This window comes from Leucoraja erinacea, chromosome 4, assembly GCF_028641065.1.
Source record: "Leucoraja erinacea ecotype New England chromosome 4, Leri_hhj_1, whole genome shotgun sequence".
NCBI lineage: Eukaryota > Metazoa > Chordata > Chondrichthyes > Rajiformes > Rajidae > Leucoraja > Leucoraja erinaceus.
Window position 1 is genome coordinate 103,885,655 of NC_073380.1, and position 17,133 is coordinate 103,902,787.

Below are 17,133 nucleotides of genomic sequence, written 5' to 3' on the forward strand. Positions count from 1 at the left end.
AACTGATAGGGAAATGTGTTGGTGTGTAGAGGGTGTTAGGGCAAAGTAGCATAGTCAAAGTATAATTTTTTTAGATACTGTATCCACTAGTACAAACAGGGACCAGTCCTTATGAACGTTTTTGAAATATATACTACAAGTATTGATCAGTTTTGAAAGTAAAAGTATGGCTGCATAAATGAACACCACGATCTGAAATAATTGGCTACTTACTCAAAGGAGGTACACAAAAGTGCTGGGGAAACTCAACGGGTGCAGCAGCATCTATGGAGCAAAGGAGATAGGCAACGTTTCGGGCCAAAACCCTTCTTCACACCGACCCAAAGGAGGGTGTTGACTAAGGTTTAGAGACACAATGAACTGCAGATGCTGGTTTATTAAAAAGACACAATGTCCTGAAGTGCTGTACGGATGGTCAGGCATCATCTCTGGAGGACATTGATCACCCACAAGACTATCTATGGTTTCCAGAGATGCTGTCTGATCCACTGAGTTACTCCAGCATATTGCTTCTTCTTACACTGATTAGGATATATGGTTGTAAACTGACAGGAGACATACTTGTCAGACCAAAGGACTATGTAAAGTAGCGGTACATCAAACCAGCAATCAGACATCTTCAACTTTAATCAATAATCACAGTATTTGTATACTCAGTCAGCTCTCACTACACTCATTTTAAAGTGTCTGCGATTTCTGACCTCAGAAGCTTTAAGATTATCTATCTAAATTACTTTGCTCCAACAAAGGAGTTTGGATATAAAGTTATCCTGTCAGTTACAATGTTCTTCCATTGTAAACATGTAATTCTATGAAACCATTTGTCTGCACCCAAAGTATTGAAACATGTTTTGTGATTGTATCTAATTAATCAACTGCTGTTATTATTATTCTTAACAGTATAAATCTTGATCTGCTTTGACTGCAGAAAGATTGAGATTGAGAGATTGTCCACAGCTGTTTCCTCCAGAATCTCTATTCAAGAGATGTGGCAGGAACTTTAAATCTCCGACCGCTGGGCTGCGGCCTACAGCAACTTGAAGCCGTGGTCTCCAGTGGGGGAGGCACCGTTTCAGGACTTACCTGGACTTTTACCTTGTCTGCACATCTGGACGCCCGCAGCGACGGTTGCGGAGGGTTGATGTCCCGACCACGGGGGAAAATGGAGGAGGACTGGCCAAATTTTGTGCATTCCACCACAGTGATGAATGCTGTGGTGGATGTTTGTGTTAAAGTTTTAATGTGTATTGTGTGTCCTTTATCATTGTACCGATGGCGATTGGCCGCGGGACAATCGCCATCGCCAGCCGGGGGCTTTGACTTTGACTCTGACATCGGGGGGGGGGGAGAGTGCAGTGGAGAGATAAGTTTTTTTGGCCTTCCATCACAGTTATGTGATGGATGTTTATGTTAAATGTAATTATGTTGTGTCTGGGGTCTATTTGTGTGTAATGTATGGCTGCAGAAACGGCATTTCGTTTGGACCTCCAGGGGTCCAAATGACAATTAAATTGACTCTCTCTCTCTCTCTCTCTTGACTCTCTCCATGAAACTGATAGGGAAATGTGTTGGTGTGTAGAGGGTGTTAGGGCAAAGTAGCATAGTCAAAGTATAATTTTTTTAGATACTGTATCCACTAGTACAAACAGGGACCAGTCCTTATGAACGTTTTTGAAATATATACTACAAGTATTGATCAGTTTTGAAAGTAAAAGTATGGCTGCATAAATGAACACCACGATCTGAAATAATTGGCTACTTACTCAAAGGAGGTACACAAAAGTGCTGGGGAAACTCAACGGGTGCAGCAGCATCTATGGAGCAAAGGAGATAGGCAACGTTTCGGGCCAAAACCCTTCTTCACACCGACCCAAAGGAGGGTGTTGACTAAGGTTTAGAGACACAATGAACTGCAGATGCTGGTTTATTAAAAAGACACAATGTCCTGAAGAAGTGCTGTACGGATGGTCAGGCATCATCTCTGGAGGACATTGATCACCCACAAGACTATCTATGGTTTCCAGAGATGCTGTCTGATCCACTGAGTTACTCCAGCATATTGCTTCTTCTTACACTGATTAGGATATATGGTTGTAAACTGACAGGAGACATACTTGTCAGACCAAAGGACTATGTAAAGTAGCGGTACATCAAACCAGCAATCAGACATCTTCAACTTTAATCAATAATCACAGTATTTGTATACTCAGTCAGCTCTCACTACACTCATTTTAAAGTGTCTGCGATTTCTGACCTCAGAAGCTTTAAGATTATCTATCTAAATTACTTTGCTCCAACAAAGGAGTTTGGATATAAAGTTATCCTGTCAGTTACAATGTTCTTCCATTGTAAACATGTAATTCTATGAACCATTTGTCTGCACCCAAAGTATTGAAACATGTTTTGTGATTGTATCTAATTAATCAACTGCTGTTATTATTATTCTTAACAGTATAAATCTTGATCTGCTTTGACTGCAGAAAGATTGAGATTGAGAGATTGTCCACAGCTGTTTCCTCCAGAATCTCTATTCAAGAGATGTGGCAGGAACTTTAAATCTCCGACCGCTGGGCTGCGGCCTACAGCAACTTGAAGCCGTGGTCTCCAGTGGGGGAGGCACCGTTTCAGGACTTACCTGGACTTTTACCTTGTCTGCACATCTGGACGCCCGCAGCGACGGTTGCGGAGGGTTGATGTCCCGACCACGGGGGAAAATGGAGGAGGACTGGCCAAATTTTGTGCATTCCACCACAGTGATGAATGCTGTGGTGGATGTTTGTGTTAAAGTTTTAATGTGTATTGTGTGTCCTTTATCATTGTACCTCTGCTGACAAATTCATTTCACTTGCACTTTATGTAAAATAACCCGTTTACTCCAACTCTTTGGTTCCTGGCAAACAGGAAGCAAAGAGTAGGAGTAAACGGGTCCTTTTCACAATGACAGGCAGTGACTAGTGGGGTACCGCAAGGCTCAGTGCCGGGACCCCAGCTATTTACAATATATATTAATGATCTGGATGAGGGAATTGAAGGCAATATCGCCAAGTTTGCGGATGACACTAAGCTGGGGGGGGCAGTGTTAGCTGTGAAGAGGATGCTAGGAGACTGCAAGGTGACTTGGATAGGCTGGGTGAGTGGGCAAATGTTTGGCAGATGCAGTATAATGTGGATAAATGTGAGGTTATCCATTTAGGTGGCAAAAACGGGAAAGCAGACTATTATCTAAATGGTGGCCGATTGGGAAAGGGGGAGATGCAGCGAGACCTGGGTGTCATGGTACACCAGTCATTGAAGGTAGGCATGCAGGTGCAGCAGGCAGTAAAGAAAGCGAATGGTATGTTGGCTTTCATAGCAAAAGGATTTGAGTATAGGAGCAGGGAGGTTCTACTGCAGTTGTACAGGGTCTTGGTGAGACCACACCTGGAGTATTGCATACAGTTTTGGTCTCCAAATCTGAGGAAGGACATTATTGCCATAGGGGGAGTGCAGAGAAGGTTCACCAGACTGATTCATGAGATGTCAGGACTGTCTTATGAAGAAAGACTGGATAGACTTGGTTTATACTCTCTAATATTTAGGAGATTGAGAGGGGATCTTATAGAAACTTACAAAATTCTTAAGGGGTTGGACAGGCTAGATGCAGGAAGATTGTTCCCGATGTTGGGGAAGTCCAGGACAAGGGGTCACAGCTTAAGGATAAGGGGAAAATCCTTTAAAACCGAGATGAGAAGAACTTTTTTCACACAGAGAATGGTGAATCTCTGGAACTCTCTGCCACAGAGGGTAGTTGAGGCCAGTTCATTGGCTATATTTAAGAGGGAGTTAGATGTGGCCCTTGTGGCTAAGGGGATCAGAGGGTATGGAGAGAAGGCAGGTGCGGGATACTGAGTTGGATGATCAGCCATGATCATATTGAATGGCGGTGCAGGCTCGATGGGCCAAATGGCCTACTCCTGCACCTAATTTCTATGTTTCTATGATAGATCCCTTCGATGGAGGGTAGGCCAGAGCCGGTGATGAACTGGGCAGTGTTCAAAACTTTTTGCAGTCTTTTTGTATTGGATAAAGATTAAATTGTGAGCCCCAGTCTCCAAGTGGCTCATTCATGGCCACAACAGAAGATAGATCTACAAACCTTTGCCCAATGTATGCTATTGTCAAATGTAAACCATGTCCTGAACAACATTTACACAATATTATTCCAAAGATTATTCAAACAATAACAACCATCTTCTTCCTCAAGCAGTCTCTCTTGATCAGGCATGATTTGCTTCATCTCATTTTGTGGCATTACATATAATTCCACAATTGAGCATGATAACTTTGTTAATAAAGGTCAATCAGAATTCATTGAAATAGTTCCTCAATCTTTCAAAAGAAGAGGCTTGAGGAGCTAAATAGTTTGCACCTGTTTTGAGTTTTTTTTAATGTTATATGTTGACTATGATAAATGTAAACAGATCACTAATGTACTTATTAAAAACACGTTTTTAAAAGATCCACTTTAAAGCAAATTCTGGAACTCAGTCGTGCTAATTGTTCAGAATGGATGAATGTTGAATCAGAGTGATATAGAATGTCTATATAGTATTAGATGAGTAGAATACGCTGAATAATGGATACATGACAGAGGAAGTCCAACACATGCTACATGGACAAGTATAAGTTGACCCCAAAACAAATCTGAGAGTTTTATTAGATTTGACATTCATCAAGTCAAAATATGCAAAGCTACCTGTATAACCAACAAAGCTAATGAAAAGTTTGATGTTATTCCTAAAACGATGTCAAGTTATTTACAAACAAATGTTGGGTGTTCAAACTGTTGGAGCCAAAGTATTTCCTGAACACTGGTTGTCAAGTGCTTGAAGCTGTCACACAAAGATTTACGAGCTTGGTCACTTATGTTGAAGTTCTGAGATCTAAGGATCATCTTATCATAGTTAAACATTTCTTCTGGGTAAAGAAAAAAATAGGATTTGGTCAGAAGCTGGTTGGTTGCCATTCTATTCATTGACTTATTTTCCTTTAAATAGCAATGAGAGTCAAATCAAGACTTAAGAGTCAAGACAACATAACAATGAAATTCTTACACAAACAGCTTAACAGACCTACAAATACAAAATACATAGATACATAGAGATTGAGAGGGGATCTTATAGAAACTTATAAAATTCTTAAGGGGTTGGACAGGCTAGATGCAGGAAGATTGCTCCCGATGTTGGGGAAGTCCAGGACAAGGGGTCACAGCTTAAGGATAAGGGGGAAATCCTTTAAAACCGAGATGAGAAGAACTTTTTTCACACAGAGAGTGGTGAATCTTTGGAACTCTCTGCCGCAGAGGGTAGTCGAGGCCAGTTCATTGGCTATATTTAAGAGGGAGTTAGATGTGGCCCTTGTGGCTAAGGGGATCAGAGGGTATGGAGAGAAGGCAGGTACGGGATACTGAGTTGGATGATCAGCCATGATCATATTGAATGGTGGTGCAGGCTCGAAGGGCCGAATGGCCTACTCCTGCACCTAATTTCTATGTTTCTATAACATATATAATAAACAACAAAACAATAAATTAATAATGACACTAATGCCAAAAAAAATTCCACAGTGCAACCGAAGACAGTCCGTAATAATTAATCGTTGAGGCAAATATTGTGATTAACAGCACTATTTCTAAATTACATTTATTAAAATTTATTGGTTATACCAATATACACATAGTAAAAAATATAAGCAGTTGCCAACTTTCAGGATGTGGATAGTGTGGAATTGAATGGGGCAGATCATGAGAGGAACATGATTTTAATTGGAAATATAAATGCTTAGCAATTTTTAGTGAAAGAAAATTGCTCATGAAAGCAGCCTTAAATATTTAATAAAACACCAAAAGATGAACACGTTTGATTTGAGGGCTAATTATTTTATGGATGTGAACAGAAAATGAGTTGAGAGAAAATGAAAAGCCTTGAAATACAAAGCTAATGGGAGCACATATATTTGTACCGATGGTTAGAGCTGATATTGGCGAGGAATCCAAAAACATGAAATCTAGGTGTTGTCGGTGATGCTACATTCCACACCAGGTTCCAAGGTAAAAAGAACATGTATGTTGAAAATCATTGCTAATATATTGGAGCGTAATTTACAACTCTTCAAATACCGCTTTCCAACTTCTTCTTCTGTTCCTACTAAACAAGAACATCATTAACACTGCACTTAAGAAAGAAAGGCATGATTTGGGCATTCTGATCCTAAATGCCCTGAGGCAGCATGTAGTTGTTAAATGCCCAGACAATCAGTAGATCTGTGTTAGTGATGTACTTGAAAGTAGGGTAATGCTTAACAGGGAAAATGAAATTAGATCCAATCCCAGGGTGTTGTAGATGCCCAGTGCATTGTAGGTTAAGAATCAATAGACTTCTTAATGTAAAATAAATTAAAGGATTTTTTATAGATAAAGGTTCAACTTTGATCTTACTGATTAGCAGAGCAGGTTGAAATACTTATTCATGTAGTCCTTATGTCTTCGCTTCTGTTTTCTGTGTCAGTGCATTGTGGCATTTAGTTGAATTTTAAATTTGCTCCAAATTGGATTTTTTTTTCAATAGGGGCACAAGAATATGCTGATGCTGTAATCTTGAGCAAAACACAAAGAGCTGGCAGAATTCAACGTGTCAGGCAGCATCTGCAGGCAGTCGGTGTTTTGGGGCAGGAACATTCTTCAGATTGAACAGGTGATATGTTGGGTTGGGAACCAGGGTCCCGATCCCAACCATCATCTGTGCATTCCATCTACAGATGCTGCCTGACCCACAGTGTTCCTCCAGCACTTATTCTTTTCAATTTTGTTCTTACTTTTAAAACTGATTTGTGTTTTTATACTTTGTGTCGAGGTGGGAGATTGCAACCTTCACGTGGTCCGACCAGTTTCAACTAATGCAAACTGATCTTCAGATCAGTCTGAAGAAGGGTTTTGGCCCGAAACGTCACCTATTTCCTTCGCTCCATAGATGCTGCTGCACCCGCTGAGTTTCTCCAGCATTTTTGTGTACCTTCAATGCAATCAACCTGGCGTGTACAATCAAATAAGATCAAATAGAACAAGTTGTCCTGCAACTTTAGGCTGTGCACACCCTACACAAGAAGAAGAAGATACGTTGCGACAATTGCTGGCCAGAAAATTACAGGAAGAATTGTATATAGGAGCAGCACCACAGCAGAAAATACTGGCTAAAATGTTCTACTGCACATGTTGTTTATTACCCATTCTTTTCGCTCCTTGGTAATTGTGCATATGCATCAACATATCTTATTTTCTGAAGAAAGTCTGAAGACTCAACCCTAAATGTCACCCATTCATTCTCTCCAGAGATGCTGCCTGTCCCGCTGAGTTACTCCAGCATTTTGTGTCTATCTTACAGTATTTTAACATCTCCCCCTCCCACACTTAGTAAAGCTGATTCATATTAGCTATAGGTCTGATAGTCGTTGCCAGTACAGAGCATGGGCCGGTACTTAAAGTGAGTACTTAATCCAGCACTTTTATGAATCATTTGCAAAAATAATAAATGTATCAGAATGAAATAATGAAGGGAAGGAAGCACAGTACTCTCTGTATTCATCAAACATTTTGTTCTGTTCTCTCCATACACCATTTAAATTTCATAATTCAAATTCTACAATTAGTAATGGGTTTATCAACCCACTTACAGTTTAATCATGATTCATAACACCAGCACACATATACAAAGAGACACGTTTAGGAAGGAACTGCAGATGTTGGTTTAAAGGAGTAACTCAGCAGGACAGGTAGCATCTCTAGAGAGAAGGAATGGGTGACATTTGGGGTCAAGACCCCTCTTCAGACAAAGAGACATACTGGTCAGGACTTTCAGTTATGTTGCTGCTGGTGTATGCATGAAAATTGCCATGGTTCTACAATAACATTTTGGCTCAGGTTTCTAGTGGAAAAATATATATTTTTTCCCATTGAAAAAAGAGAAGCTGAGAAGCGAAGATTTCTCAACAGGTGCTATGCAATCAAAAACTCGACGCCGTACGCAGCGTCTTGACGGTGTATGCAGCGTCTTGACAGCGTACGCCTAGCGCCTGGCGTTGCGCGATGATGTCACCGCCGGGCGTGCCGTTACGTGATGACGTAACCGCCTGACGCCCAAATTCAGTCAGCCCGCCTCCTACCCAGCTGATGAGTATGATGTCGGGACCAGTCCTGCACAACTCCAGATGGCTCCGCGGTTGGAAATTTGACCGGCCCCGCGAGGCCGTACGCCTCAAGCCACGTTTGTTCGCGTTAGACGCATGCAATCGCATGCTGGTGGGACAGGCTCTTTACTCCAGCATTTTGTCTATCTTTGGTATAAAGCAGCATCTGAGGTTCATTTTTATTACATTAAAACCTATGGAATCGTGATTAGTGTCCCCTAAATGCTCTTTCAGTGACACATCAGTTTCACCAGTTAGGCTCACTTCTCAACACACGGTCCAGTATGTTCATTTCTTGAGTTGAACTACCTACATACAGCTTCAAGAAACCCCCTTGTTTTGGACTATCAAATGTTGCCTCATCTAAGCCATTGGCACTAAGCAACTCTCAGTGAATATTGGGGAAGTTAAAGTCAACCAATAAAATAATCCTGTAGCTTTGGCATTTTTCGATAATTTTTCTACATACCTGTTCCTCTGTCTCCCACTTGGTATTGGGGAGGCTATGGTACAATCTCATGAGAATGCTTGCACCTTTCTTATTTTTAATCTCTGCAGATGAAGCCTCCAGCAGGTCTTCTCTGAATACTGCCATGACATTCCCTCTGATAAGTAAAGCAACTCCTCCACCTCTTTTCCCACCTTCTCCATCATGTCTGCAACATATTCGCTTATTGTAATAATTAGACCATTGATTGCAATATTACCATTGCCCCACCAATTTTAGATTTGGAAATCTGTTGATAACTGACCTAAGGAAAATTTACTTTGAAAGATATTAAGGTTGTAGTGTATTCTGATCCATTTGGACAAAAAAGATCTTTGCAATGAAATGTTGGCAAAAAATCAGCAAGGAGTTTTATTTTCAAAGGGTAAGAAATGGTGATGAAGCCATCCAGGTTGGGGCAACGTCACAAGATAAGACACTGTGAATTTGATGTGAAATACTGAAGGGACTGTTCCTTTCAGAGGATATTGCATCCTTCAGTTGAAACCTCTTCAAGCACAGTAACAAATGCGACATGTGGGATTCATAAAGAGTCTCAGAGGCTTCTCTTGTGATCTGTCACAGCCTTTGAAGCACAAGAGGCCATTAGTTGACAGTTGAATGATGAAGAAATATTTATCTGATAGTTACGGTGAGTATTCTGGCAGTTACAATAACAAAGACTCGATAATGAAGGACATTCAGATAGTGCTACACTGTCAGATGCAACTTGCAACTGAAGAATTGAGCTCATGGGAATTAATATCCTGAAAGAAAAGCTCACACAAAGTTGAAAAAAACTGAATTCGATTTCATAAAAAATGGATCCATACAAAAGAAGTGCCTTTGTCCAGTTGGGTCTGTTGACAAATGTATTTCTGAGTCAATGCTTGCAATAGAAGATGTGTTAGAATTTTGGTAATACATTTGTAATAGAAAACATATTGAACATAATGTTAAAAAGATTTTTCAACAAAACAAGTTTCCTATCCCAATCTTATTACTTAAAAAAGTAGACGTCACGTTTTCCATTTGTTCAGCAGAGCCTCAATTTTTTATTGAAAACAGCAATACATTGAAATGCATTTTCCCAAATTGAAAAGTAATGAGCTTACTCCAGTCATGCAATTGGTTGTGAATCATGCATTTTAAGTCTTTTTTCAAACCTTTCTTTCAGCGAGCATTTCTTGATACCTAGATCATCTATGGCATAATTAACTCAGAATACTCAAGAGAAACAGTATGCTTCAGAGACTCTCTGCACTATTATCAGGCAATGATTTTTTTAAGGTTGTGTGGCATCTGAAATTAAGACGCAATAAAGCAGGGAACATCCAGGGTCTATGTACTCTCACATCCATTTAAACAAATTTAGGCTGTCACCACCCGGGAGATACCATTTGTTGTCTTAACTGATGAGCTGGAAATGTTCCTTTGAATCTAGCAATAACATTTTATTTATGATTGTAATGCTGAGACACCAAGGTATTACTTTGAATCAGCATTTGGTTATAATAAGGATCCAATATGTACCTGATGCAAAAAGTCGGGGGATACATTTTTATCAATCTCTTACCTTGCCGGAGATGCAATTGTTTTCCGATTGTATCTCCGGTTTCTCTGTGGCCTAACATCGTGGAGCTGGAGGCCTCGCCTGGGACTGACTTTTATCGCGGGGCGTGGACTTACCATCGGAACCATTTCTTACCTGGGATCGAGGCTCCAACCATTACCTGTGTAATTTAACATCAAGGGCTCACAGTCTTGGGTTGAGGCTGAGCTGCAAAAGCCGCACAACGTTCGATTAGCCCTGACATGGGCTGAGATCCCCCCCGATGCCAACTATGGGAGTAAGATCATCCCGTCAATGGAAGTTTAGAAGCCTCCAACCACTGGATGACATATAAGGGAGAGATGGAACTTTCTTTTGCCTTCCATCACAGTGAGGAATGTGGAGGGGTCACTGTGGTGGAAGTTAATGTTAAAATGTATTTTGTGTGTTCTGTTGCTTTTTATTGGTATGACTGCATGGACAATTAAATTGCTTGTACGTTGCAAAACGTACTTGGCTAATGAAGTATTATTATGATTATGATTAAAATTATTTTCATCACCAATTGCTGCCTTGACTTTCAATCTTTATTTCACTATCTCTTACTGAAAGTTTGTCTTGAAAATCTGGGGTGACATAGAAACATAGAAACACTGAAATATAGAAATTAGGTGCATGAGTAGGCCATTCAGCCCTTCGAGCCTGCACCGCCATTCAATATGATCATGGCTGATCATCCAACTCAGTATCCCGTACCTGCCTTCTCTCCATACCCTCTGATCCCCTTAGCCACAAGGGCCACATCTAACTCCCTCTTAAATATAGCCAATGAACTGGCCTCGACTACTCTCTGTGGCAGAGAGTTCCAGAGATTCACCACTCTCTGTGTGAAAAAAGTTCTTCTCATCTTGGTTTTAAAGGAATTCCCCCTTATCCTTAAGCTGTGACCCCTTGTCCTGGACTTCCCCAACATCAGGAGCAATCTTCCTGCATCTAGCCTGTCCAACCCCTTAAGAATTTTGTAAGTTTCTATAAGATCCCCTCTCAATCTCCTAAATTCTAGAGAGTATAAACCAAGTCTATCCAATCTTTCTTCATAAGACAGTCCTGACATCCCAGGAATCAGTCTGATGAACCTTCTCTGCACTCCCTCTATGGCAACAATGTCCTTCCTCAGATTTGGAGACCAAAACTGTACGCAATACTCCAGGTGTGGTCTCACCAAGACCCTGTACAACTGCAGTAGAACCTCCCTGCTCCTATTACTTAAATCCTTTTGCTATGAAAGCTAACATACCATTCCCTTTCTTCACTGCCTGCTGCACCTGCATGCCTACTTTCAATGACTGGTGTACCATGACACCCAGGTCTCGCTGCATCTCCCCTTTTCCTAGTCGGCCACCATTTAGATAATATGGTCAAATAAATCACTCATTTGAACTCTTCATCCAAAATGAATGCAAAGTAAAAACTTTGTGTCCGGGCAATAGATATATGGGATTAATTATCTTCATGAACATCTACAGCTCACATTGAGATACTTTCAGGTAAATCAGATAAAATTCCAAGTATGTATTATTGTTTCTGTGGAGTCTTTTGCATTTTGCTGAGGAAATATATCCTTTCAACTTTTTTGAATTGCTGTGGTGTTAGCATTCAATTACAGAGCTCACTCCAGGGGAGAATTGGAGAAAGATAGAACGCATTGGGAGCAGAATGTTGCAGCAGTAGAGTTATTGCCACAGGCCCAGAGACCCAGGTTCGGTCCTGATCACAGGTGCTGTCTGTGTGGGATTTGTACATTCTCACTGTGACTGCATGGGTTTTCTCTTGGTGCTCCAGTTCCCTCCTACATTCTAAAGGTTTACAAGTTTGTTGATTAGACAACTTCTGTAAATTGTTCCAAGAGTTTAGGATAGAACTAATGTATAGGTGATTGTTATTCAGTATGAACTCGATGAGCTGGAGGGCCTATTTCCATGCTGTATCTCTAAACTAGACTAAACCTGATTGAATGGTGTCATATCAACAAACTTTCACTTAATGTCAGCAAGACCAAGGAACTAATTGTTGACTTCAGGAAGGGAAAGTTGGGAGACCACATGCCTATTTTTATTTGTGGGTCGGTGGTGGAGGGGACATGTCAGAGTATAGAAGTGAAATTAGCCGACTGACTAAATGGTGCCAGCACAACAACCTGGCTCTCAACATCAGTAAGACCAAGGAATTGCTTGTGGACTTTGATAGCGGAAGGATGAGGACCCATATTCCTCTTTACATCAATGGGACGACTGTAGAGAGGGTCAATAACTTCAAATTCCTGGGCGTGCATATTTCCTGGACCCAGCACACCGATGCAATTGTAAAGAAGGCACATCAGCGGCACTACTTCCTGAGAAGATTACGGAGATTCGTCATGTCGAAGAGGATTCTCCTAAAATTCTACAGGTGCACGGTGGAGAGCATTCTGACTGGTTCCATCGTGGCCTGGTTCTGCAACTTGAACGTCCAGGAGCGAATAAGACTATAAAAAGGTTGTGATCACTGCCCAGTCTATCACTGGCTTTGACCTCCCCACCGTCGAAGGGATCTATCATAGTCACTGCCTCAAAAAGGCAGCCAGAATTATTAAGCACCCACACCATCCTGGCCACACACTTATCTCACCATTGCCATCAAGAAGAAGGTACAGGATCCTGAAGACTGTAACGTCCAGGTTCAGGAACAGCTTCTTCTCTACAACCATCAGTCTATTAAACACAACAATGAATAAGCTCTGAATTCTGAACTGCAAAAGACTATATTATTATTGCGCTATATATGTTATTTATTGAACTTTTTCTTTTTTTCTCTTCCCCCGTTACGTACTATGTTTACATATTCACATATTCTGTTGTGCTGCAGCAAGTAAGAATTTCATTGTCCCTTCCGGGACATATGACATTAACACTCTTGAGTCTTCTCTTGAAAGAGTTAGCAGCTTCACGTTCCTGAAACATTTCAGATAATCTGCCCTGGGCTCAATACTGAGATGCAATCACAACAAAGTGTTACCAGTACTTTTACTTTCTTAGAAATCTAAAGAGATTCGATATATTTCCAGATATTCTAAAAATTTAGCAGGTAATTATGTTGCAACTTATTTAAAGTTTGGTTCAGCCATATATACTTTTTGTGGTTGTGGTCATCGTGTTACTGGAACGATGCAGTGACTTTCAACTGGGCCTGTTGGGTCTGTACGATACAATATGATACAATACGATAGAACTTTATTTATTCCAGAAGGGAAATTGATCTGCCTACCGTCGTAAAAACACTAAATACGTGAAAAATGAAATTTAAGTAACAAGTGATTATGGTGATAAGTGAAAGTACTTGCTGCAGTTTAGAAGAATGGGGGACCTCATTGAAACGTACCGATTAGTCAAAGGTTCATATATACATAGAATACATAGAAAATAGGTGCAAGAGTAGGCCATTCGGCCCTTTGAGCCTGCACACCCATTCAATATGATAATGGCTGATCATCCTACTCAGTATCCCGTACCTGCCTTCTCTCCATACCCCCTGAACTCTTTAGCCACAAGGGCCACATCTAACTCCCTCTTAAATATAGCCAATGAACTGGCCTCAACTACCCTCTGTGGCAGAGAGTTCCTAAGATTCACGACTCTCTGTGTGAAAAATGTTTTTCTCATCTGGGTCTTAAAGGATTTCCCCCTTATCCATAAGATGTGACGCCTTGTCCTGGACTTCCCCAACATCGGGAACAATCTTCCTGCATCTAGCCTGTCCAACCACTTAAAAATTTTGTACGTTTCTATAAGATCCCCCCTCAATGTCCTAAATTCTAGCGAGTATAAGCCGAGTCTATCCAGTATTTCTTCATATGAAAGTCCTGACATCCTAGGAATCAGTCTGTTGAACCTTTTCTGCACTCCCTATGGCAATAATGTCCTTCCTCAGATTAGCAGACCAAAACTGTACGCAATACTCCAGGTGTGGTCTCACCAAGACCCTGTACAACTGCAGTAGTACCTCCCTGCTCCTATAATCTTCATTAGGATGGAGAGTGACATTGTTAATTCAGAAACAAGGGTCCTGAACTTAAAGAAAGATAACTTTGAGGGTATGAGACGTGAATTGGCCAAGATATACTCGCAATTGATTCCTCATGGGTTGACTGCGGATATGCAATGGAAGGCATTTAAAGACTGCATGGATGAACTACAACAATTGTTCATCCCAGTTTGGCAAAAAAATAAATCAGGGAAGGTATTGCATTCGTGGATAACAAGGGAAATCAGGGATAGTATCAAAACAAAAGATGAGGCGTACAAATTAGCCAGAAAAAGCAGCCTACCAGAGAACTGGGAGAAATTCAGAGTCCAGCAGAGGGGGACAAAGGGCTTAATTAGGAAAGGGAAAATAGATTATGAAAGAAAACTGGCTGGGACATTAAAACTGACTGCAAAAGTTATTATAGATATGTGAAGAGAAAAAGATTAGTTAAAACAAATGTAGGTCCCTTGCAGTCAGAAACAGGTGAATTGATCATGGGGAACAAGGAAATGGCAGAGCAATTGAATAACTACTTTGGTTCTGTCTTCACTAAGGAAGACATAATTAATCTGCCGGAAATAGCAGGGGACCGGGGGTCAAAGGAGATGGAGGAATCTGGGTGAAATCCAGGTTAGTCGGGAAGTGGTGTTGGGTAAATTGAATGGATTAAAGGCCAATAATTCCCCAGGGCCAGATAGGCTGCATCCCAGAGTACTGAAGGAAGTAGCCGCAGAAATAGTGGATGCATTAGTGATAATTTTTCAAAACTCTTTAGATTCTGGAGTAGTTCCTGAGGATTGGAGGGTAGCGAATGTAACCCCACTTTTTTAAAAAGGGAGGGAGAGAGAAAACGGGGAATTACAGACCAGTTAGTCTAATGTCGGTAGTGGGGAAACTGCTAGAAACAGGTATTAAATATGGGATAGCAGCACATTTGGAAAGTGGTGAAATCATTGGACAAAGTCAGCATGGATTTATGAAAGGTAAATCATGTCTGACGAATCATATAGAATTTTTTGAGGATGTAACTAGTAGAGTGGATCAGGGAGAACCAGTGGATGTGTTATATCTGGACTTTCAGCAGGCTTCTGACAAGGTTCCACATAAGAGATTAGTATACAAACTTAAAGCGCACGGTATTGGGGGTTTAGTATTGATGTGGATAGAGAACTGGCTGGCAAACAGGAAGTAAAGTGCAGGAGTAAACAAGTCCTTTTCACAATGGTGGGCAGTGACTAGTGGGGTACTGCAAGGCTCAGTGCTGGGACCCCAGCTATTTACAATATATATTAATGATCTGGATGAGGGATAGGTTGAGTGAATGGGCAAATGCATGGCAGATGCAAGATAATGTGGATAAATGTGAGGTTAACCACTTTTGTGGCAAAAACAGGAAAGGATGAAAGCTAACATACCATTCGCGTTCTTCACTGCCTGCTGCACCTGCATGCCTACTTTCAATGACTGGTGTACCATGACACCCAGGTCTCGTTGCATCTCCACTTTTCCTAATTTGCCACCATTTAGATAATTGGCTGCTTTCCTGTTTTTGCCACCAATGTGGATAACCTCACATTTATCCACATTATACTGCATCTGCCATACATTGCCCACTCACCCAGCCTATCCAAGTCACCTTGCAGCCTCCTAGCATCCTCCTCACAGCTAACACTGCCCCCCAGCTTTGTGTCATCCGCAAACTTGGAGATGTTGCATTCAATTCCCTCATCCAGATCATTAATACATATTGTAAATAGCTGGGGTCCCAGCACTGAGCCTTGCGGTACCCCACCAGTCACTGCCTGCCATTGTGAAAAGGACCCGTTTACTCCTACTCTTTGCCTGTGCTGGTAAGTTAGAGAAGATCGAGGCTTCTACCCTGGCCCCAATATGAGCAGTTACTTGAGGAGAGGTGATAGCTGGCTTCTCCTCCTGTTATTTTTGTTCCGGTAGCTTTTCTTCTATTTCTTCTTGTGGCTGTTGTTCTATTTGCTCCGGCTCCTTCTCTTCTATTTCCTCTGGTGGCTTCTTTCCAGTGTGAAGTGCTTCAGGATGATTTTGCTTTCACTTATCACAAGTTATAGGACTCTTACAGACTCTCACCATGTGTCTTTTTTTCAAACATCCAAAACAGAATCCTTTCTGTTTCAAGAAATCCAACTTTTCTTTATATTCTTTCTTCTTGAATCTTCGACACCGCCTTATGGTGTGACCAACTTCATCACAGAGCAAACAAAATCATTTTTGCTTGATAGTAGATACATCTCTGTTCATTCCACCTGTCGATTCCACAGGTATTATAGCTGTAGCAAAATGCCTCCCTTAGGTCCTGCTCTTCCAAGTCAAGTCAAGTCAAGTCAAGTTTATTTGTCACATACACATGCGAGATCTCCAGTGAAATGAAAGTGGCAATGCTCGCGGACTTTTGTGCAAAAGCCAAACAACAAAACAACCAAACAAATTATAAACACAATCATAGCACACATATTCTTTTACATAATAAATAATGGAAGGAAAAACGTTCAGTAGAGTTAGTCCCTGGTGAGATAGGCGTTTACAGTCCGAATGGCCTCTGGGAAGAAACTCCTTCTCAACCTCTCCGTTCTCACCACATGGCAACGGAGGCGTTTGCCTGACCCTAGCAGCTGGAACAGTCCGTTGCAGGGGTGGAAGGGGTCTTCCATGATTTTATTTGCTCTGGAGTTGCACCTCCTGTTGTATAGTTCCTGCTGGGGGGCGAGTGAAGTTCCCATAGTGCGTTCGGCCGAACGCACTACTTTCTGCAGAGCTTTCTTGTCCTTGGCACAGCAGT